This window comes from Neophocaena asiaeorientalis, unplaced genomic scaffold, assembly GCF_003031525.2.
Source record: "Neophocaena asiaeorientalis asiaeorientalis breed wild unplaced genomic scaffold, Neophocaena_asiaeorientalis_V1.1 scaffold30, whole genome shotgun sequence".
Taxonomy (NCBI): Eukaryota; Metazoa; Chordata; class Mammalia; order Artiodactyla; family Phocoenidae; genus Neophocaena; species Neophocaena asiaeorientalis.
Window position 1 is genome coordinate 5,961,951 of NW_020174923.1, and position 22,758 is coordinate 5,984,708.

Sequence of the window (22,758 nt, forward strand, 5' to 3'; positions counted from 1 at the left end):
CTGCCCCTTCCCAGGCAGCAGCAGGGGCTGTGGCCTTTAACAAGCCACCTGAGAAGTGGCCCCAGGGGCTCTTGGTGGAGAGGGAGAGCTTGCTGCCCCAGAAAGAGTGGGGAGCTGGTGTTCACAGCTACTCAGCCATTGGCGAGCTCGCGGGTGATGTGGGTGAGAGCTCCCCTCCTTCAAACGGCCCCGGTCACCTTTTGAAAATGGCCCTGGCTTCATCAAGAAAGCAAGCGGCCCTTCTTCACCTCCCATCCACAGGGAGCCCTGGCTCGTGCCTCCAGCTCAGAGGAGCTGATCCAGCCCCATTCCCAACCGCAGCTTCTGAAACGTGAGTGTCCACCTTGTATCCCAAGCAGGACGCCAGGATAAAACTCCAGGCCCGGCCACTCTCCACGTGCGTCACTCCAGCCCGGCCCACCGTGGCCCAAGTATGGCAGCGAGGAAGACTCCAAGGTGTCAGTTTATTTCAGGTTCAGAACTCAGGCCAGGTTCAGAGCCAGGCTGCTCAGGCTACCTTTCCAACCCCGTGGGACACTGGCCAGGAGCCAATTTGCCCCCAGGCAAGCACTTCCGGTGGAGAAGACTTGCTTCTTCTCCCCTCCCAATGGCTGGTGCTCAGCTGGACCCTCCTGCTGCTCTGCCCTGACGGAGAAGAGAGACTTTCTGAAGGCAGACAGACAGCCGGACTTCCAGAGTACTCCTGGCCCACATGAACCCAGGCCCACAATCCAGCCAGGACTCAGCCCTGACTCAACACCGTGGAGCTTCTCCAAGTACACCTTCCTCATCGGCCGGGGACGCCCATAGCCTGGTGCCGCCTGCGTCGCCAGACGGTTTCCAAGACACCAGACGGCTCAGCTGAGCTGGCCCCGGCACATCCTCCCTTTACCGGGCAGGAAGCGCCCACCAGAGCCACGTGGACTTTAACTCCTTCCCTCCTGCAAGGTCCTTCCTGGGGCTGGTTCTCCCACTTCAGCTGGTTCCCTCGCTGCTGTGAGAAAGAAAATGGGAGTGGGGCCTGGCAGGGTGACTGGAGGCTCCCATAGGATACCGGGGACTCCAGCCTTCTCATATGCTTCCTCCCCACCCTGCTCCAGTCTCTACTGTGTACCTCAGCTCCAGGACGGCCTGGACCAAAGGAAGTGGCAACAGGACGCAGTTCACGAGGTGCGTAAAGCTTTTGAGTATAAGAAGATGCAAACTTGAAAAGGCTTAAAAAGGAGAGAGCGCAGGCCATAGAGGCCTCTGAACCGTTTCCTGTTTTGGGATGTGGCATTTGGCAAAAATCAGATTGGGCTGGACGCCCCTAAGACCAAGGACTTGCTGGCTCTTTGGCAGGATGGCGATAGCAGGACAGACCTCATCTCCAGGCTGCGAGAAAAGACATGCCCGGGACTGAGGGTGAGTGGCTGGGGGTCATGGAACGTCCTCTCCTGAATAGAGTGAGGGCTGCAGGGACCTTACTCCAGTCTCTGCTTTTCCCTTGAACTTGCGAGAGGAGGGCTGTGGGACTCGGAGCCTCAAGGGACCACTTGGAGCTCACCATGCCCTACCTCCACAGGGGACTCGGGAATCCAGGCCCTGGGTTGGGACCCCCGGTGCCTGCAGCCTGCCAGACCCCGGTAAGCGGGAGAGAAGGTGGTGCTCCTGGCACCAGGGAGTAGGGTAATCCACGAGCTGGCACAATGGATGGGGACAGATCTAGTTTGAGAGTCTCCGAAGATTACATGACTCCTCAGCCTCACGCTTTTCATCTGGAACTTATTGGAAAACCTCGCTAAGGGGATCAGTTGCCTTCCGGGCGCTGACTTCCAGCTCGTATCCAATTGGCGTGCAGGCCCTTTAAAGTCTTACTTCTCGACGCCATGAGCATTGTATGTTCCTGACAGGATAAGCCCGCCACAAATTAATACCTGGGGCAACTCCTAAAACACAATTCTTCCCGGCTGCAATAATTCCTGCCAACCCCTCTATCTGCGCTGACAGATGCAGTAAATCTTTCATGGTTGCCATCCGTGCTTTGCTCTCTTCCTCCGGTATCGAAAACAGCCCAAGAAATCAACTTGACCTCCTTTTATGATCATCGATGTGGCTATGGGGTACCCATGCTACACTGCCAGCGACTAGCCAAGGGCCCCTTAGCTGCCTTCGGGGAGCCTCCTAAGTTGGAGCTGGCGTCTGGGAGACAAAGGAGAGCGCGGCTTCCTGTCTCGGGGCAGCTGAGGGTGGCGGTAAGGGGGGAGGGAGAGGCGCTCAGCCCTTGTCATCCAGGAGAGATCAGGGCATCAGCCTGGTGCCTGTGAGACAAGGGGAGAGCCTCGGGACATGAACGCCAGCTGTCCGACCTGGCTCTGGCCAAGCTCAGCCAGGTAGCGTGAGGAGAGGCCGGGCCCGAGGGACTCTGAGAATCACCACGCATCCTGCCTGATGTCACAGTTTGCTTGTGGCTGAGACCGGCACAGAAAGCCAGGCCTGGGTCCTATTCCCACAGGCCTTTGTCTCTCCATCTGCAAAATAGGACTGGTCACACTGGTCCTGCCTGCGCCAGGGAGCCATTGCAGGGCAGGGATGCCTACCGTAAATGGTAAAACGCCATGGCAACAGCTCAGAGGCCAGGGAAGTCCCTTCTAACTGCTCCTTGGAGACTTGGGGTATCCCAGGGATACTCTGCCCTGAGACACTCCAGCTCCTTGTCTGGCCCCTCCACACCTTGGTCACCGGCTCTTAAAGAACCAGCCCCTACCTCCCCTCCCCGCCCTCCCCCCTCCTCAACTCTGGACTGTTCCTCCAGGGCCTATGGGGCAGTCTTAGCCGGTGCCGGGTGGGAGCCCAGTCCCCAATTGCACAGTTTAAGTTATGCATTGGCTTTTTAAACAGCACTTTAAGGCCAGCAGGGAGACAGATTTTTATCAGTGGTGAATGCCCACCTAGGGCTGCTAACTTTCATCCTGGGTTCGTGTGACAGGTAATAACCCTCAGCTCCCTCCCTTTATAAAGAGACACGGCCTGTCTCTCGGCTCGGGGAGAGCACAGTTGGGCACACGCCATGCCCCAGGTGTCAGAGCTCGAGGGCCTCGTCCTCCCTGCGGGCCTCCAGCCCACCCACCGCAGCTTCCCTGCCGTGGCAGCCACTGGAGGGGCCAGGAGGGCCCCACGATGACGCCCCATCCGTGGGGCCCAGGTCATTCTGCCCAGGGACACAGGGTGCTCGCTCTGTATCATGCCCCATCCTGTTTAATTACTGGAGAGAGGCGCTCTTGCCATCTGCTCTGTAAGTAAATAGTCTTGACATTTTTAGCAACAGGCTCTGCTCCAAGGGGCAGATGGCTGCCCCAGGGCCGATCTTCTGGACAGAGGAGACCAGGTTATCATGCAGGATGGTCTGACCTGAACCTACCTCTTGGGCCCTAGTCCTTCCCAAGGCACTGCCTCACTGGGAGGCGTCTTTGTTTTCCCAACCCTCCCCCAAATCTCCAAATCTTGCCCCTCCTGGATGACTTCCGTTCCCTCCCCAGCCATGAGCTCTGAGGCCCTCTGGGGAAAATCGGTTTGTCAGAAGCGAGAGCAGACACTCCAGCCCTGCTGGCACCGTGGGTGTGAAGCCTCGGCTGAGGCTGGAGGCTTTGCCACTGACCTTGGCACTTAGGAGAGGGTGGCAGTCTCGTGGTTGTGTTCTCACACACACGAGTACCCCAGGCAGTCTACCATGTGAAAAGGCTTCCGAGAAGCTTCTCTGTCCTAAATAAGTTGTTAAAAGCCAAGATTAATTTGCTTCTGAAAATACGGTAGATCAATACGAATGGTGCTGTCTGCAGAGGGACACGCGTGTCCCTGCTCCTCTGCGCTCGGGGATGCGGGCCCCCAGCTCCCGGCCTCACTTTCCCTCCCACCCCCCAACCCCCATCCTTCCCCATCGTATTTGTATCTGCGCTCTGTTCCCTAACTTAGCCCATCTTGTCATTCCGGAAGGTACAAGACATTTGGGAAAGGGACCTGATCCCAAGGAAATGGGAGTGTGGTCCCTATGGGTGCAGGGGATATTGGGACGTGCACTTCCCAGGAGGAGGGACCCCTGCCCTGTAGGTCCCCAGCCCCACTCCTCCTCTGCCTCCCCAGGGCTTCAGCCGAATCCCAGCAGCTCCACCCTCAATCTGCAGCCTGCCACTCACCTTGGGGAGTGGTGTCAAGGTAACTTACCAGGGAGAGCTACCAGGAAGCCTACTGCCCGTCTTAGATCAAGGCTCTGCCCCCAGCAAGGGGTGTGTGTGTGACCTTGGATGTGAGTGAGTAACGCCACCAAGCTTTAATGTCCTTATCTGGTCATTAGAGATGATGAGAGCCTGCCTGGGTTATACTTGACACAGAGTGAGCTCCCAATTAGTAATATTCATAGCCAAACATTAAACAGGCAAAGCTGATCTGAGCACTTTATCTCTAGGGACTTTTTTAATCCCCACAATAGTCTCATGATTACCTACCATTATTATCTCCCCATTTTAGAAAAGAGGAAACAGAGGGCCAGAGAGGTCAAGTAACTTGCCCAAGGTTGCACAGCTAATAAGTACAGAGCCTGGATTTGAACCCAGGCAGTCTGGCCTGGTACCCATGGGCTTCACCCCTGCCATTGTTGTTATATTTTGTGCTGGGTCAAGCTGGGGGCACAGATACAATGTCCAAAAGCACTGGTCTAGCCCTTGCCCTCAGGAATCTTCCTCTTCCTCCAGGTGGTCTCCAGGTGAAGAAAGAAGGCTTGGGCCCTCCCTAGGGTCTTGTGTTGGCAGAAGCTCCAGCCACCAAGCATGATTTAACCCGCGTCAAGCCTGTGGTTCCTGCCATGCTCAGCAGCTTTGCTTGGAAAATGATCATGGAGTAAAATTTAAAAGCCTGAACAATGAACTATTATTCTTATCAGTGCTAATAAAGGGGAAAGCGTTTTATTTCCTCGTCTGTGGTTCAGACTGCTAGAAAGTCCTCCCCTCCCCATGAACTTGCGCCCTCCCTGACTCCTGCATCCTCTGAGGTCCCCCAGGACGTGTATTCCTGAGAGGCCCACCCCTCCACGAACCCCAGCTCCCTGCGGATGTTCCCAAAAGCCCAGCGGGGTAGAGGGATGACGAAGCAGGGTGCAGGTTCTCCCATCGGTGATTCACTCAGCAAACATTCAGCTCTTGCGCACTCCATCCTGGGCACCAGGGATACCCTAGTGAACAATGCAGAGCTCCTGCCCTCACACGGCCTGCATTAGAGTGGGGGCGGAAGACCGTAGAAATAGTCCGATACTTATATAATGCAGTGTCAGGCAACTATCAGCCTTCAAAGCAAGATAAACAGGGTAAGAGATAAAATTGTGGGAGGAGAGGCATCCGTCAGGGATGAGGCGGGAAGCAGACAGTTCCACAATTGCACACTAGACGAGATTTCACAAAGGGACAAAGATGTGGGAAGGGTCAAGAGGAAGCAATCAGGGAGGGCCCATCACCCTGGACCAGTCCGCTAAGGAGAGACCTGATTCTCCTCCCACCTTCCAGCGACTTCCATTGGCCAAGCCCAACTGGAAGGCAGAGGGCAAGGGGGCAGTCTCCTCCATCAGCCTCCTGTGACACAGAACAGGGTGGAGAGTATGCGGTGGGGACCTGCAGGGTCGAATGGAGAAGCGGCAGCTGGGGGCTGCTGCTGTTCTGTGTAAGGTGGTTGGTGAAGACCCTCTGAGGAGGTGACATTGCAGCAGAACCCGGAAATATCCAGTCTCGACCTCCCATTGACCCTCTATCCTTTATTCTGCTTTATTTCTCTCCCCGATCATTACCTCCCACAGATGCATCCTTGCAGCCCTGAAGGAAGAAGGAACCAGAACGATCTTCCCCTGAGACCAGGCTACAGTGGGGATGGGATAGATATGGGATAGACCTGCATCTTGGCTGCAAGACACTGACACGTCCTGGGCCAGTGGGAGTTTCTGAGACGCGTGAGGGTCAGCACCACTCCCCTAAGCGGTCTCTGTTAGTTCCCTGGAGAGGAGGGGAAGCTGCTGGGAGAAATGACCAGAGCTGAGGCTGCCACAGTCCCTTCTTCCTCTGGTCATTCGTGGAGAGCTACAGGCAGTGCAGCTGTTGCCAGAAGATTCTCTAGCTGTCCCTCTGTGCCCCTGGGGAGGTTCTACATGCAGATCTTGCCATTCCATCTTGCCCAGACTTGTCTACAAAAGTTGAGTCGGGGCTTCCCTGGTGGCGCAGTGGTTGGGAGTCCGCCTGCCGATGCAGGGGACGTGGGTTCGTGCCCCGGTCCGGGAGGATCCCACGTGCCGCGGAGCGGCTGGGCCCGTGAGCCATGGCCGCTGAGCCTGCGCATCCGGAGCCTGTGCTCCGCAACGGGAGAGGCCACAGCAGTGAGAGGCCCGCGTACCGCAAAAAAAAATTTTGAGTCAATGAGACTATGAAATTTCACATAATTTCAGAGACTGGCTCAAGAAATTAGACTTCCCACCCCCAGCCACTACACACACCCAGAGTGCTTTCTAGCTCTGCAAAGAGAAGAGGGTCTTCGATTCTTGCTCTTGCCTTCGAAAGAGTCTCTGCTTCTCATCTATCACTCTTTTTCTCCCCGGAGGGTCTTCTGAGCTGGTTCTCTAAGAGCCCCTTTCCCCGGGGTGCATCCCTGCGTGACAACTCGTTGTGCGTGAGTTTGCTTTTGAGATGCTCCTTGTCCATCGCCCTTTTCCTTGGAGTTGGAAATCAAACCGCTGGCTGCATTCGTGTGTTTTATTTCCATTGCATTTATTTCCAGTTTCTTATGGTGACCTGCAAAGCTGGTGCGTGATGAACCTGCCCGGCTCCATCACGTGCCCCTCTCCCTCTGGCTCACCATTTCCAGCCACAGCAGTTTCTTTCCTGCTCCTTGAACACACCAAGTCCCTACACTTGTGTCCTTGCTCTTCTATCTGTCTGGATTCTCTCACTCCAGCTCTTACCTTGCGTGATGTTTCACTCTCCTTCTTCAGATCTTAACTCAGAGGTCACCTTTTCCGAGAAGTCTTCCTTCTCCGTCCTGTTCATGAAGTGTCACTCTGCTCTCATCTCAGCACCCTGAGATATCCCTGACTATTTCTTTCACAGCACTTAGGACCATCTGTAGTTACATCGTTGGTTAATTACTGTTGATGGTACTGTGCGTGCGTGAGTGTGAGTGTGTGTGTGTCTGTGTGTTGATCTGTCTTCCCCACAAGAATGCATACCCCTTGAGGTCAGGAACCGAGTCTGTATCTGTGCAGTAAGGGTTAATCTTGCCCAAAGAGAGATCTGACTTTTGCTCTCAGCTCCTGGGAGGTCACCTCTAAGCCCTTGGAATGTCCTGTCTGATAAGATTGTCCTTGTTACCTGGGGACCTTGGGCCAGCAAGACAGTCTATACTTCATTGTGATTTATGGGCTGGGGAGGGAGGCTTCTGCCACATGGTATCAGCTTGACTTCTGGGAGGCTGGAGACTAAGGTCAACCATATCTATATGACTCAGTCCCGATAAAATCTCTGAACACCCAGGTTCCAGTGAGCATTCCTGGTTGGCAAAACTCCCTGAGTGTTGTCACATGTTGTTGTTGGGAGAAGCGAATGCTGTCTGCACAATTCCACTGGGAGAGGACAGTGGGAAGCTCCATATCTCATCTGTCCTGAATGCTGCCCTGTGTACTTCCTCCCAGTGCTGACGTCAATCTTCATCCTTTCATTGTAATAAACCATAACCATGAGTCTAACGGCTCTGCTGAGTTCTGCAAGTCTGAGTTCTGCAAGTCCTTCTAGCTAATCACTAAACGTGAGGGGGGTCTTGGAGACCCCCAAATGTTGTAGTTGGTGTCAGACAGAGGTGGTTTTGGGGACCTCTGACCTTTGCAGTGTTGTTCACAGTTGTCTTCCCAGGGCCTGGGACCGTGTCGGGTACATAGTAAGAACTCAAGGAGTATTACTGATAGTGAATGTTCTTGCTGGGACAAAAGCCTCCTTCATAGAGCCAGCATCCTTGGGACACGTTCTTAATGACCTGTGACACCCTCATCCTTCTGCACTGAGTTGAACTCCACCAACTGACTTCTCGTGATCAGAAAATGCTGAGCTCTCTTAAGCCCCCAGACCTCTGTATGGGCTGTGGGTTTTGCCTGGAGATTCCATATTTTTCCTCCATCACCTCCCCAATGCTTTTTTTTTTTTGCGGTACGCGGGCCTCTCACTGTTGCGGCCTCTCCCGTTGCGGAGCACAGGCTCCGGACATGCAGGCTCAGCGGCCATGGCTCACGGGCCCAACCGCTCCGCGCGCGGCACGTGGGATCTTCCCGGACCGGGGCACGAACCGGTGTCCCCTGCATCGGCAGGCGGACTCTCAACCACTGTGCCACCAGGGAAGCCCACCTCCCCAGTTCTTCATCATGCTCCCAGACCCAGCCCAAACATCACCTCCCCTGAGAAAAACCCCATAAGCACAGTTCCTTCCAAGCCTGGATGAGCTCACGCCTCTGGATTCCCATGGCATCCTGCACTAACCTCAACTGAAACTCCTGTCACCTGGGCTATCATTGCAAAGGCTTCTTTTTAGCCTTCTCTGCCTAGAGCTGTGTTGGGCTTGAAGAAGATCTTCTGCCTGGATAATGGCACTTGAGCTCCTTTAAAGCCAGAAACTGTGTGTTTTATCTCTAGGTCTTTACTAGCAAGCACTGTGCCAATTACATAGTAAATGCTCAATAAATGTCAATTAACAAATGGATCAACCTCTCAATAAGGAGAGGTAGACAGAGAGTCAGGGACATGCCAGTGGGAAATTGTTTTAAACTGATGACCATATAGCAGCGCTCAGCACCATTTTCAGAGACGAGATTCCAACTACTCATTCTGATTCCTACAGAAGGAGACAGAGGATAAAACTAAGGAGGTTACACTGTCAAGGAGCTGCTTTGGAGTAGAACTGCTCTAGGCACAGGGAGGAAACCCAAGCCCCTAAGATTTGCAGAATGCTTACCTAGTCTTAGACTTGGGTAATTGACAGTGGGGCTTGCTGCCCTCTCTCCTCCGTGGCAGGCTGACTCTAAGATGGACTAAGTGATCCCCACCCTTGTGTAATCTCCTCCCCTTGAGTGTGGGCTGGCCTGGTGACTTGTTCTAACCAATAGAGTACGGCAAAGGTGATGTGATGTCACTTCTGAGGTTAGTTTATAAAGGTTGTAGCTTCTTTCTTGCTAGTGGACTTTCTTCCTTGCTGGACTTCTTTGTGGGACAAGGACCTGAGGGCAACCTCCAGCCAACAGCCCACTGAGAACTGAAGCTCTCAGCCCAACGACCATCAAGGATCAGAATCCTTCCAATAACCATAGACGTGAAGTTGGAAGTGAGTCCTTTCCCATTCGCGCCTTTAGATGGGACCTCATCCACGGCGAACACCTTGATCGCAGCCTGTGAGAGACTCCAAAGCAGAGGATCCAGCTAAGCCACGCACAGATTTCTGATCACAGAAATTGTGAGATAATAAATGTGTACTGTCTTAAGCTGCTATGTTTTGGAGTGATTTGTTACACAGCAACAGATAGCTAATACACTCTCCCAATCTCTGATCGACACCAGGTCATCTTAAACCGTACGGTTAGCGGTATAGTATAGTAGTTAATCCATGACCTCTAGAGTCAAGAGGCCTGGGCTCAAATCCCAGTCTTCTACTTTGTGTGACCTCAGGCAAATTACTTAGCACCTGCTCTCTCATTGGGGCTGTAACTACATTACCTATGTTGTAGGATTTTTGTGAGAATTAGAGTAGATCGTACATGTAACACGCTTACAGCAGTAGTAGTATTTATAATATTTATTGCTGTCCATTATATCACATAAATATGGATGATGTTTGTTATTCTAAACCATTGTGGCTTAAGTTCCCAACTGTATGAGTGCATACAATCGATCACACGCCACCCACATAACCCAGCTCTGCCACAGGCTCATGGAGGGAAGACCCTGGGGCAGAGAGCAGCCTTCCACACCCACCCACCACAGACTAAAAGGCCATGTCTGGAGTCCCACAACCTCAGAGCCCACCTCCTTCCCTCTGCCCAGTGTCATGACCGCCCCCGCTCTTGGCACACCAAGAGCGGAGTTGCACACACAGGTCTGATCATTCCACTGTTTGAAAACACATTTACCAACAGTCAGGATCCATTCCCCTTGGTTGTTAAGGGGAATTCAATACCTGATCATTACAAATAAATCCCATTATGGACAGTTGGAACATAAACCAGTCTTCAGCAGGAACACGCCAACGTCGATGGCAGCCATCGGTCCGCAGCCATGGGCGCTCACAGCTGAGCGGTCCCTCCAGCCCAGAGGGCTCTACACTTGCTCTCGGCAGCACAGCCACCCATGTCCAGGGAGACAATCTTCTAGGGGAAATCTCTGTGCCGGTTTAGGGCAGAGTCTGCTCTGGAGTTAGAACGGTTCCTCCTGCTGCCATCACCATAGTCCTAGGGGCAGCCTGGCAGATAGCAAAGGCTCTTAGAGCACAGGTGCCTTTGTGTGTGGGGGGCGGGGAAGTGAGCTGGGGAGTGGCCACTGGGAAAGGTTCCATCCCTCTTCTCCAAGGGCCTACCTTGGCTTCTGTACCTTGGGGATTTCCCCAATTTGCATTGGGAAATCTGTTCCATCCTGGAGCCAAGCTACATACAAAGTGAATGCAACCGACGAGCTGGTCTGCCGGCCAGACATGGATGCCGGGGTTTGGATTGGAGAGAAGATGGAAATCCTGCGTGACAAGCTAAGAAGGAAGAAAGCATCCTCAGAGCAAGAGTCTGAGCACAATTTATGTCCTGGGCCACGGAGATCCTGTCACTGGTTTCCCCTGATAGAGTCTGACTCCCATTTACTTTTTAAAATTGCTTGTGGGCATTCAGATGCCTCTGAGGAGTCCCGCCTGGGTCTCCCCTGGGATGTGAACGTATGTGCCTTTGTTCTGCTGTTCCCTCAAGGTGATGGTTCAGAGATGTTAGGAAACGAACAGCAGGTGAGTACCTGCTGCCACATGGGACCCAGTGTGTGTGTGTGTGTGCGCGCGCGCGGCTATGTGTGTTGTAGCTGGTGAACATCAGTAGGTATCCTCAGGAAGAGAGGATCAAATCACCACGGTCAGGGCTGTGCTTTGTTTAGCTTTCTAGTCCCAAAGCTAATTGTCAAATTTAACAGGCATCTGCCCTTTTTTCATAAGTGTGCTTGAATTTCACAAGCCAAGAGACTTATTTTAGCAGAGAGTCAAAAACCCGGAGAATAATGCGTTTCGTATCTTATCTGGGCCAATATCCCTTCTCAACCAAATGACCAAGTTATAAAAGGAAGATGAAACAGGAGCACGATGCACCCACCTGCCAATCAGCCCCCTTGCTCCGGAGCCAGGAATTGTTTTCCACTCGATGGATGTGCTGATCCCAGTGTGCTCAGAGGACAGCGTGCCGTGCACGGGGGCAGCATTGCTCTCCCTGCAGCTCGGGGCCTGCTAACAGAGAGCCGATGTGCAGCAGGGGAGGGGACCTGACACCCGTGCCGGCCCGGATCAGGTCTGAGCACGCGTGCAGTCTCCAGGAGGCTATGTTCTTTGTCTTGAGGACCTTGGTAGGCTGCATGCCATGTTCAGTGGGAAATAAGATGATACAGGTTTGCAGCTTGTTACCTCTGGCTTCCCACAGCCTTCATACTGTGTATCTGTAGCTGAGTAACTGCCAACGGAGCAAACATCTGTAGTCTTGCAAGAAAATATCCCGGCTTCCCTCGTGTTTACCCAGTGTGCCCTTCCCGCAATGGCCAGGACAACTAAACTAGAGTGTAATACTGAAGAGCAGGGTGTATTAGTTAGGATAGGATAGGTGAGGATCCAATAACAAACAACTCCAAGATCTCAGTTGCATAAACATTCAAAGTCTGTTTCTAATTCCTGTTCTATACCCTCTGGGCCTCTGTCCCGGCACCGTCATTGTCCTCGCTCTGGAATCCAGGCAGATGGAGGAGCCACCAACAGAAACTTTGCTGATCACCACGGCAGAGGGAAAAGAGCCATAGCGGATCTCACATTAGTAAGTAGATGCTCAGCCCAGAAGTGACTCAACTCATCGGTCAGAAGTGGTCACCTGGGTCCATCCAGCCATAGGAGCCAGTTAGTATAACACTACCATGTGTGCAGAGCAGGGCAGAAGCAGAATGCTGGACAAATGGCACTTAGGACTATCACAAAGGTAATTAAAGCAGCTCAGAGAGACTGATGGTGAAAGCAATGAGGTGACAGATTTGATTCTATTAAGGAAGAACTTGCAAACTTCCAGAAACTTCTGTGGGAGGAACGGACCACCAGGGGAGGTGGCACAGCCACAGTTAGAGTACAATGATGTGTTCAAGATCGCTTCCAAATGAATTAAATCAGCTTTCATCACTCACCTAATGTTAAATAATCCTTGTCAAAAAGACTGGTCACTCAGATTCTTGTAGAACTAAGCAGTCTAAAGGAAAAACTGAAATCAGGAGACAGGTTAAGTTCAGAGGTTGGGGTCAGGCAGGGGGCAATACGCAAACTCCTGTTGTGGACTTAGTTACCCCTAAGTTGGCTCCTTCTTTATACCATGGTGCTAAGGAGGTTGGGGTTAGGCTTTAGTTCCCAATCTGTGGTCACATGAGTTTGGAGTCAATCTTTCCCCAGTCAAGCCTTGAGATGAGACCTCAGCCCTGGCCAACACCTTGATTTCAGTTTATGAAAGACCTTGAAACAGAGAAAAGCCAAGAACATCTGGCTCAAAGAGCTTAGGTAGAGAGCAGCAACAAGAGCTTAGGCAAAGGGGTTGGTCAGATCATCTGCCAAGCCAGGCTGGGGCTACCGTATACCTACCCAAGACGTCACCAAGGCAGAGAGATCTGGAGTTGGATGGAGAAGTTAGCCTAACTCTCAAAGGCCAGTGAGAGTCTCACTCTGCCCTACTCATAGATGGGTAAGTCAGTTAAGCCCTAATTAACTAATGGAGCTGATTACAGCTGCCGTTACTGAGCAGCTACTATGGCCCAGACTCAGTTCTTTTGCCAACATGATTCAATTGATTCTAGTGATGGCCCTGAGATGTAGGTGCCATTAACCTTATTTGAGGATTAGGAAACTGAAATACAGAGACGAAGTAACTCGCTGAAGGCCGTCCAACTTGTTAAGTGACAGAGCTGGGTTCTAACCAACGTTGGGCCCCAAAGCCAGTCCTCTTTCTACTCCAATCCCCCCACCCTGCAGACAAGCAGAGGGGCCTTGAGGAAGTGCCACTCGTGGCTGCCTCCCTTCCATATGTCTCAAACCTGGAAAATAACTCCAAGCCAACTATCTCCCCAATAAGTGAGGGCTGGCCCCTTCCACAACCCTGTCATAGCCAGCTTGAATCATCCCTGAGCCATCACCCCACCCATACAACCTCATCCCTATTAAAAGGTGTTCCCTTGCCCATCAGCACCCTGATTGCGAACTAGAACAAAAACACCATCTTTTGCTTAATTTAAAGATACTTACACCACACTTTGAAATGTCAAACGTTTTCATTAAAATCCTCTCACACTTCGGGCTGACAAAGGAATGCCGGGATCTTTGGGAGATACTTTAATCTCAGTCAATTAGGGAGAGAGTCATCTTAGCAGTGTGGCAATAAAAGAAAGCTTTAATTTTAGAGCTAATTAAATATCAACAATTGGAATGTGGCAACAGACACTTAACCTGCAGTAACCCATTATTTATTAGGAATATAATGCATTGAGTCTGGATATGGTGTGAGTTGTAGTCATTTTAATATCAGCTGTCACAGTCTAGCGGCTCCCCTTTGTTTTGCTCTAGCACAATCATCTCCCAGGCCCTGCTGGGATCACTCTGGCACCTGGGCTCCACACAAGATTAATTAAGCTGACTGGCACGAGGGTGCCTTGGCCCCAGGCAACACAATCTGTGACCAAGGGAGGGCAGCAAAGGTAAATAACAGGCAACAGTTTGGTCCAGGCCCACCTGGGCCAAGGGGACAAGTCTGGGCCTTGAAATGGCAGGTAGGATGCTTTCAGCTGCAAGTAACAGGAAAAACAAAAAAACTGTCTCAACCTAAAAGTACTTTAACAAAAAGGGTTTATTATCTCACATAAAGAGAAGCAGGTGGGGGCAGGTGGGGGTCACAAAATTGGATAGTTCCAAGGCTTGACGATATGGTCAGATACTCAGGCTCTCTCTTCTCTCATCACCCTGCTGCCCTTAGCAGATGACTAATGTCACCCTTCATGGTGTCAAGATGGCCTTGACACAGGATAAGGTCTTGCAAAGAGGAGGGTCCTTCCTTCTGTGCAACTTTTTCCCCCATTCCTTTTTTTAAAATATTTTTTTTTACTTCGGCATAAATTTAGATTTACTGAAAAGTGGCAAAGGTAGCACAGAGAGCTCCTCCTGTATACACCTCACCCAGCTCCTCTTTTTATTAACTAAACTGCATTCGAATTGCACTCACTTTTCTGATCCAGGGTCCCATCTTGGATACTTATTGCATTTAGTCATCCTGTGTCCTCAGTCTCCTTGTGTCTGTTGCAGCTTCTCCATCTTTCCTTGTCTTTGACGCCCTTGATTCTCCATCTTTCCTTGTCTTTGACGCCCTTGATAGTTTTGAGAAGCGCTGGTCTATTTTGTAGAAGGTACTGCAATTTGAGTGTCTGATGTTTTTCTCATGGTTAGACTGGACTTATGATTTTGGGAAGACTGAAGAGGTGTGGAGTGGCCTTGTCACATCATATCGGGGTCGGGGGTACCTGATAGCACGCGACTTATCGCTGATGATGCAAACCTGGATCACCGGGCAAGGCAGTGTTTGCCAGGCTTCTCCGCTGTAAAGTGACACTCCCTTGCTCTCTCCCCACTATCTGTATCCTTTTTATTATTGAGGAAAACCCTCCTCAAAGCTCCCTGGTTCATGTCCACTTGGTCCCATGTCCATACCTTAACCAAACACCAGAGAAGGGAACCAGATAGGTTTTCCTCCATCATAATTCAAACCTTAGGAATTTGGGCCAGTGGGCGGGGATCACCACCCCTGAAAACACTTGATCAAGAGCCACTAATTCCAAAAGATACATGCACCCTTATGTTCATGGTGGTATTATTTACAATAGCCAACATATGGAAACAACCCAAGTGTCTACTGATAGATAAATGGATAAAGAAAATGTGCTACACACACACACACACACACACACACACACAAAAGAATACTACTCAGCCTTAGAAAAGATGAAATCTTACCATTTTTGACAATATGGATGGACCTCGAGGGTATTATGCTAAGTGAAATAAGTCAGATGGAGAAAGACACGTACCATATGATCTCACTCATAGGCAAAATATAAAAAACAAAGAAACAAAACCCACAAAATAAACGAACAAACCAAACCAACCAAAAATAAACACATAGATAAGGAGTAGTGGTGGTCAGAGGGGGAGGGCTGGGGGGGGGGGAATAGGTAAAGGCAATCAACCGTATGGTAATACATGCAAATGAAATTGGGTGGTGAGCGCGCTGTAGGGGAACACAGAAGTAGAAATATAATGTCGTACCCATGAAACTTATATAATGTGATAAGTTGTTGTTACCTTACTATAAACAAATTAATTAATTAATTAAAAGAGGTCTCTGCTGGTGAGAACAGGATGGCTGTGGGGTGGGGGAGAGGGAGTCAGTAGCAGTTGGAAGGGCAGGCAGCCAACAGCGCCCACCTCAGAAAACTGCTTGCCTGCACGTCCCTCTGTGTCCCATCCCCCACCCCGCCCCGTCCGGCTGCTGTGCAGTATTAGCATCGAGAGACACGCGGTATCTCCAGCACGACGTCACACCATAGCACAGTCACAGCACAGACGTGGAGCCTGGCTGCTCAAGTTCAAATCCTGATTCGAGGGACTTCCCTGGTGGTCCAGTGGTAAGACTCTGTGCTCCCAATGCAAGGGGCCCGGGTTTGATCCCTGGTTGGGGAACTAGATCCCGCATGTATGCTGCAACTAAGAGTTTGCTTGCCACAACTAAGAAGTCCGCATGCCACAACTAAAACCTGGGGCAGCCTAAATAAATTATATATATATATATGTATTTACTGCATCAAACACTGTATTGTCCATGAAAAACACTTGGACATGACACTGGAATGTCTAACGCATAGAGTACTGAGCACCAATTGCTAATCAGGAGGGTCTCATAGGTGCAAAAGGGCAACGAGTAACCCAGAAAAGCAGCTGACCACACAAGTAGTAAGCTCTCCATGGATTAAAAATTAAAAGAATTTCACATTCTCTCCAATGTGAAAAACTTTAAGGGGGCGGAGTCAAGATGGCGTACGAGGAGGATGCGGAATTCTCGTCTCCGCACAACTAGGGCACCTACCAGGCACCGGTGGAGGACCACGGACACCTAAGGGGACGGGAGGAACCTCCAGCGACCGGGTAGGATGTGGGGTGTGGGGGGAGTGAAGGGGGAGAAGTGGAGGCAGGACGGGATTGGCATCCCTGAGGGGTGGCTGGGGGAGGGGAAGGGATCCCACGCCCAAAGGGGAAATTGGGGGACCATTGGGAGGGCAGAAGATCAAAAGGGAGCGTGGGCAGGGGCCCCCAGGAGCCCATTGAGATCCCGGGCCTGATCCTCTGCAAACCTAAGCCCCCTCCAGCTATGCGGGTCCTGAAGGAGTGGGAGGGAGGGAAGGGGGAGCAAAAGTAAAGGCTGGATCTCCGGGACCGGCACCCCTGGGGGTTGGCTGGGGGAGGGGAGGAGTTCCTACACCCAGCGGGACCCTCGCATGGTTAAGTGTCCAGTGGCGACAGGGGAGACCCTGGGGGAGTTGGTGGGAAGGGGCACGAAGGAACGGAAGGGAACGTGGCCAGTGCCTTCCCTGTCCACTTAGGCACCGGGGAGCCTGCTGGGCTCCTGGGCCTAATTTTCTGCCCTCGGAGCCTCCCTTCTGCCACGCAGAACCCAAGCCCCACCCCTACCACCCACCCAGGGCCTGACCTCTACACTCAGAAACCCCCCTCTGAGACCCCCTCCAACGCCCACGGGGTCTAAACCCCACCCACACACCCTCACTCAGGACCTTTCCTCCAAACTCCCCAACTCCACACTCTGGTGACCCTCCTTTCCACGTGCTGCCTCTCCCCTTGATGCAGGTCCTAAATAGAAGCCCCCCGTCGCCACCACGCTTGAACGTCCCCCTGCCTAGGCCCCGTCCCCAGGGCCTTTTCCGGCTACATGGGTCCTGAGTGTAGGCCCTGCCCCATACTCAAACATCACCCACCCACCGACCCAGGTCCTGCCCCACCCTAAACCCCACCCCTGCATAAGTTCCACCCCCGTCTAAACTCCGCCCCCATAGCCAAGGAAACGTCCCCCTGCCTAGGCCCCGTCCCCAGGGCCTTTTCCGGCTACATGGGTCCTGAGTGTAGGCCCTGCCCCATACTCAAACATCACCCACCCCCCGACCCAGGTCCTGCCCCACCCTAAACCCCACCCCTGCCTAAGTTCCACCCCCGCCTAAACTCCGCCCCCATAGCCAAGGTTTTTTTTCCCTTTTTTTCCTCTTTTATTTATTTATTGGTTATTTTTTTTGAATTTTATTTAATATATTTTTTTATATAGCAGGTTCTTATTAGTTATCTATTTTTATACACATTAGTGTACATATGTCAATCCCAATCTCCCCATTCATCCCACCACTTTTTTTTCTTTCTTTTTTCCTCTTTTAGATTGCGGTTCTGTTTTACCTTGTTGATTCATTGTTGTTGATCATTTATATTTTTACTTTTCCCAATAAATCTTTTATTTTTCTAATTTTATTTTATTCTTTATACTTTGTTATTGCTCTCTCCTTTGGCTTCCCCCCCCCACTTTTCCTTTCCTTTTTCTGTGTGGTTTTAGTTTACCTCATTGCAGCTGTTTCAATTATATTTTTATTTTTCCTAATATATTTTTTATCTTTCTAGTTTTATTTTGTTTTTTATTCTTTGATATTGTACTGCTTCTTTCTTTCTCTCTCTCTCTCTCTCTCTCTTTCTCTCTTTCTCTCTTTCTTTCTTTCTTTATTTTTTTGCCATGCCACACAGCTTGTGGGATCTTGGTTCCCAGGCTGGAGGTCGGGCCTGAACTCCTGTGCTGGGAGCTCCGAGTACAAACTGCTGGACTAACAGAGAACCTCAGACCCCAGGGAATATTAATCGGAGTGAGGCCTCCTGGAGGTCCTCACTGCAGCATCAAGACCCAGCTCTATCCAACTGCCTTCAAACTCCAGTGCTGGAGGTCTCAGGCCAAACAACCAGTAAGACAGGAATACAGCCCCACCCATCAAAAAAAAAAAAAGAAACAACAAAAAAATACGTTGCAGACAAAGGAGCAAGGTAAAAACCTACAAGACCAAACAAATGAAGACAAAATAGGCAACCTACCTGAAAAATAATTCAGAGTAATGATAGTAAAGATGATCCAAAATCTCAGAAACAGAATGGAGAAAAGAAATGTTTAACAAGGATCTAGAAGAACTAAAGAGCAAACACACAGTGATGAACAACAAAATCACTGAAATTAAAAATACTCTAGAAGGAATCAATAGCAGAATAACTGAGGCAGAAGAACGGATAAGTGAGCTGGAAGATAAAATGGTGGAAATAATGGCCAGGGAGCAGAATAAAGAAAAAAGAATGAAAAGAAATGAGGACAGTCTCAGACCCTCTGGGAGAACATTAAATGCACCAACATTCGCATTATAGGGGTCCCAGAAGAAGAAGAGAAAAAGAAAGGGTCTGAGAACATATTTGAAGAGATTATAGTTGAAAACTTCCCTAACATGGGAAAAGAAATAGTCACTCAAGTCCAGGAAGCACAGAGAGTCCCATACAGGATAAACCCAAAGAGAAACATGCCAAGACACATATTAGTCAAACTATCAAAAATTAAATACAAAGAAAAAATATTAAAAGCAGCAAGGGAAAAGCAACAGATAACATACAAGGGAATCCCCATAAGGTTAACAGCTGATCTTTCAGCAGAAACTCTGCAAGCCAGAAGGGAGTGGCAGGACATATTTAAAATGAGGAAAGGGAAAAACCTGCAACCAAGATTACTCTACCAGCAAGGATCTGACTCAGATTCGATGGGGAAATTAAAACCTTTACAGACAAGCAGAACTAAGAGAATTCAGCACCACCAAACCAGCTTTACAACAAATGCTAAAGGAACTTCTCTAGGTAGGAAACACAAGAGAAGGAAAAACCTACAAAAACAAACCCAAAACAGTAAGAAAACAGTAATAGGAACATACATATCAATAATTACCTTAAAGGTAAATGGGTTAAATGCTCCAACCAAAAGACATAGACTGGCTGAATGGATACAAAAACAAGACCCATATATATGCAGTCTACAAGAGACCCATTTCAGACCTAGACTGAAAATACAGTGGGACCTCTGGGGTGTTTACAACCTACTGAGAAAGATGGATAGAAAATAATGTAATATAATCCCGAATAGTGTATTATAATGCCAGAGTATTATAAGAGTTCTAAAGAAAGCTTACGCAGGGGAAGGGCATAGAGAGTGCAGGAGAAAAGTGGGGTGGGAGGTTCTTTTTATTGGGGACGGGGTAAGGAAAGGTTTAAGACCTGGAGTTGAACTCTAAGTAAATGTATTGCCCATCGTGTGTTTGTTAAGTAAAGCAATGTAAATATCCATTGTTTTGGGTGACCAGAATTTCTCCAAAAATAGAATGATTATGTAAGAATTCTTCTAATACCTATGATTTGCCTGTTAAATTGGAGATAAAATATCTTGCAGTGACCACCCAGGACCATGCTTCAAGAATTCTTGATAAATAAAATAGTATAACAAAATCATCATCTAGTTTTCCGATGTAATCAAATGCATCGAGATGCATCTGCCTTAATTTTACAATGGTTAGAAGGGAGGGGATATGGGGATATATGTATGCATATAGGTGATTCAGTTTGTTATACAGCAGAAACTAACACAACATTGTAAAGCAATTATATTCCAATAAAGATGCTAAAAAAATTTTTTTTAATTAAAAAAATATTTTAAATACCTTCTTTAAAAAAAAAATCCTGATTCACCTGCTTTAGGACCTTGGGCAGGTGCATTACACTTCCTGGATCTCAATGTTCTCATTAGCAAAATGGGTATAATTCTAATGCCTTCCTTATAATTATAATGAGGTACGTGTGCGGCTCAGATGAACACACAGGGAGTCTGTATAAGCCGTAGCCATTAAACGCTCAGCTCAGAAGCGACTCGGCTCGCAATACTTACCTCGTGCATTGAATGACCAAGAAATTTATTGTCCAAACTGGGACAGTAATGAGAGTTAATTACGGCAGGAAACAGGCCTAATAGGGAATCATTCTAGAAAAGTCTGGGAGGTGTGTGGTCACCTTCCTCACGGGGACATTGTCAGGATGCAAATGGGAAACACTGATCCCTTCCTGGAACTAGCGGTAGGAGTACATCTGCTGTCCCCTGCTCCCTTGTCTGCACGGGGCTTGAGGCTGCAATCACTCCCCCCCTCTCCTGCATCATCGTCCCTCCCTCTCCTGGGTCATTTCCACCAGCACCAAACATGCATAAGAGCTCCATCACTAAAAAGAAAAAACCCAGAACCTTCCCAGGCCCCCCCACCCCCACCCCCGCCTGACTGCCCTTCACACGGCGGACTCCGCTCCAGCACACAGGCTTCCGCTGTTCGTCTGTCATGCCAAGCTCTTCCCCACCTCAGAGCCTTCCCATTGGCTGTTCCCTCTGCCTGGAACACTTTTCCCTAGGTCTTCGCATGACTCATTGCCTTGCTTCACTAGAATCTCAGCTCTAGCCCCTTCCCTCCCTAGTTCTTCAGAATACTTCTGAAATTAGGTCATGCGTTAATTAATTGGATTGGGTTGGATTTTTGGTCCCTGTCTGAAAGGCGAGTTTCAGAGTCGGGGACTTGTTTGCTCACCACTGTTTCCTATGAACCCCGCACAGTGCCAGGTATGTGGTCAGTGCTCCATCAGTACCTCCTGAATGAATGAAATGGTAACTAGCATCACGGCGGTAATGATTCGTGGTGTACACTGTCGTCGTTAGCAGCCATGTCTGGAATGAACTGACCACCATCCCAGCACATTGGGATGTTTTCAGAGCTGATTCCTCACGCCGCCCCGTGCCTTTTGACAGGCTTTATGTTCAGGAGGGCGGGTGTTCTCCACCTGGGAGGTGCCTCAGCCCGCAGCTTTCCAGATGGACTCGTGGCATTTCCTGGGCACCAAGCTCCTCTGATGTGATTACCGTAAGAGGAGCAGCCACGAGGACCGAGAGCCCTGCCCATCGTTCAAGGCTGGGAGCGGGGCTCTCCATTGCCCGTTCTTGGTCACACACAGTCCCCTCCAGCTTCAACTGAGCATTAATTATGCAGCCAGCCTGGCCTGGGCAGAAAAGCCCAAGGCAAACTCCAGTCCAGAGGACACCGGCTGGTCTAAAAGTGGGGTAGACGAGGGCAAAGGGAAACCCAGGCCGGGGTCAGTGCCGTCTTGGCCAGGCTGACTCTCTGGACCCACTCTAGGCTCCAGGGTTGGGGGTGGCAGAAGCTGAGATCTTGGTCTGTCTGTCTGCAGCTGAGAAAGGCTGAGTCCTGTTATTGCCGGACGGTTAGGAAGACCCTCACTTCCCTGGAGACCTCCAATTGCCTGGGTCGTCCGCTCCCCGGCCCGTCACCATCCAGAGCTGTGCTGGAACGGAGCTGGTTCTACTTTCTCCCCTCCTCCATCACAATGGCTCCCCTTGCCACCCAGCCCCTCCCATTTGGGGCCTTTAAAGCCCCCCCTTTGTTACAAAGCTTCAGGAACAAAGCTGGATTGAAATGCCAGCTCTGCCTCTTTCCGGTTCTGTAACTTCAAACAGGCCTTATAACCCAGGGGTCGGCAAACGTTTTCTGTACAGGACTGGAGAGGAAATATTTTAGCCTTTGGGGGGCCACACGGTCTGTTACTGCTACTCAACTCCACCTTGCAGCGTGAAAGAAAGCAGCCACAGACGGTACATGAAAGAACAGATGTGGCTGTAGGCCAATAAAACTTTATTCACACAGACGAGAAGTGGGCCAGATTTGGCCTATAAGCCATCGTTTACTAATCCCTGAATTAACCTTCCTGAGACTCAGTTTCCTCCTCTGTAAAATGGGGATGATGATACCGAAATAGGTTCACTGAGAATTGATACTGAGATGAAAGTATTAAAACTGCACGATAAACGTTTTCATTTGGTTTCATTTTGGTGGGGATTTGCCACCAAATCCCCACCCTGCCCCCCAGCCCAGAGCAGCCGCCTCTGGGTGCGTCAGTGAGCACCACCTCACCGTGACCTCTTGTCTGGGAGTCTGCAAACCTCGGACTGCTTGTGTTATTATTTATCAGCGTGGCTATTATGCTGCTTCTCTCCGCACAGAGCGGTGCTGCTGGGATGGCCTGAAAGGCATGCTGGCCTTTCCAATGAGGCGGGATTGCATTAGCTCCTGATTACACGGTGCAGAACACAATAGAGGCGCCCGGCCCGGAAAGCAGCCCCCTGCCTTTGCCTCATCTGGGCTGCTTTGTGCTTCATTTCCTTCTCTGCGGCCCCGTTTCCCTTTTTCTATTTTCTTTATTTTTCTCACGCTCGCCCCCGCTAATCTGCTTAACAACTTG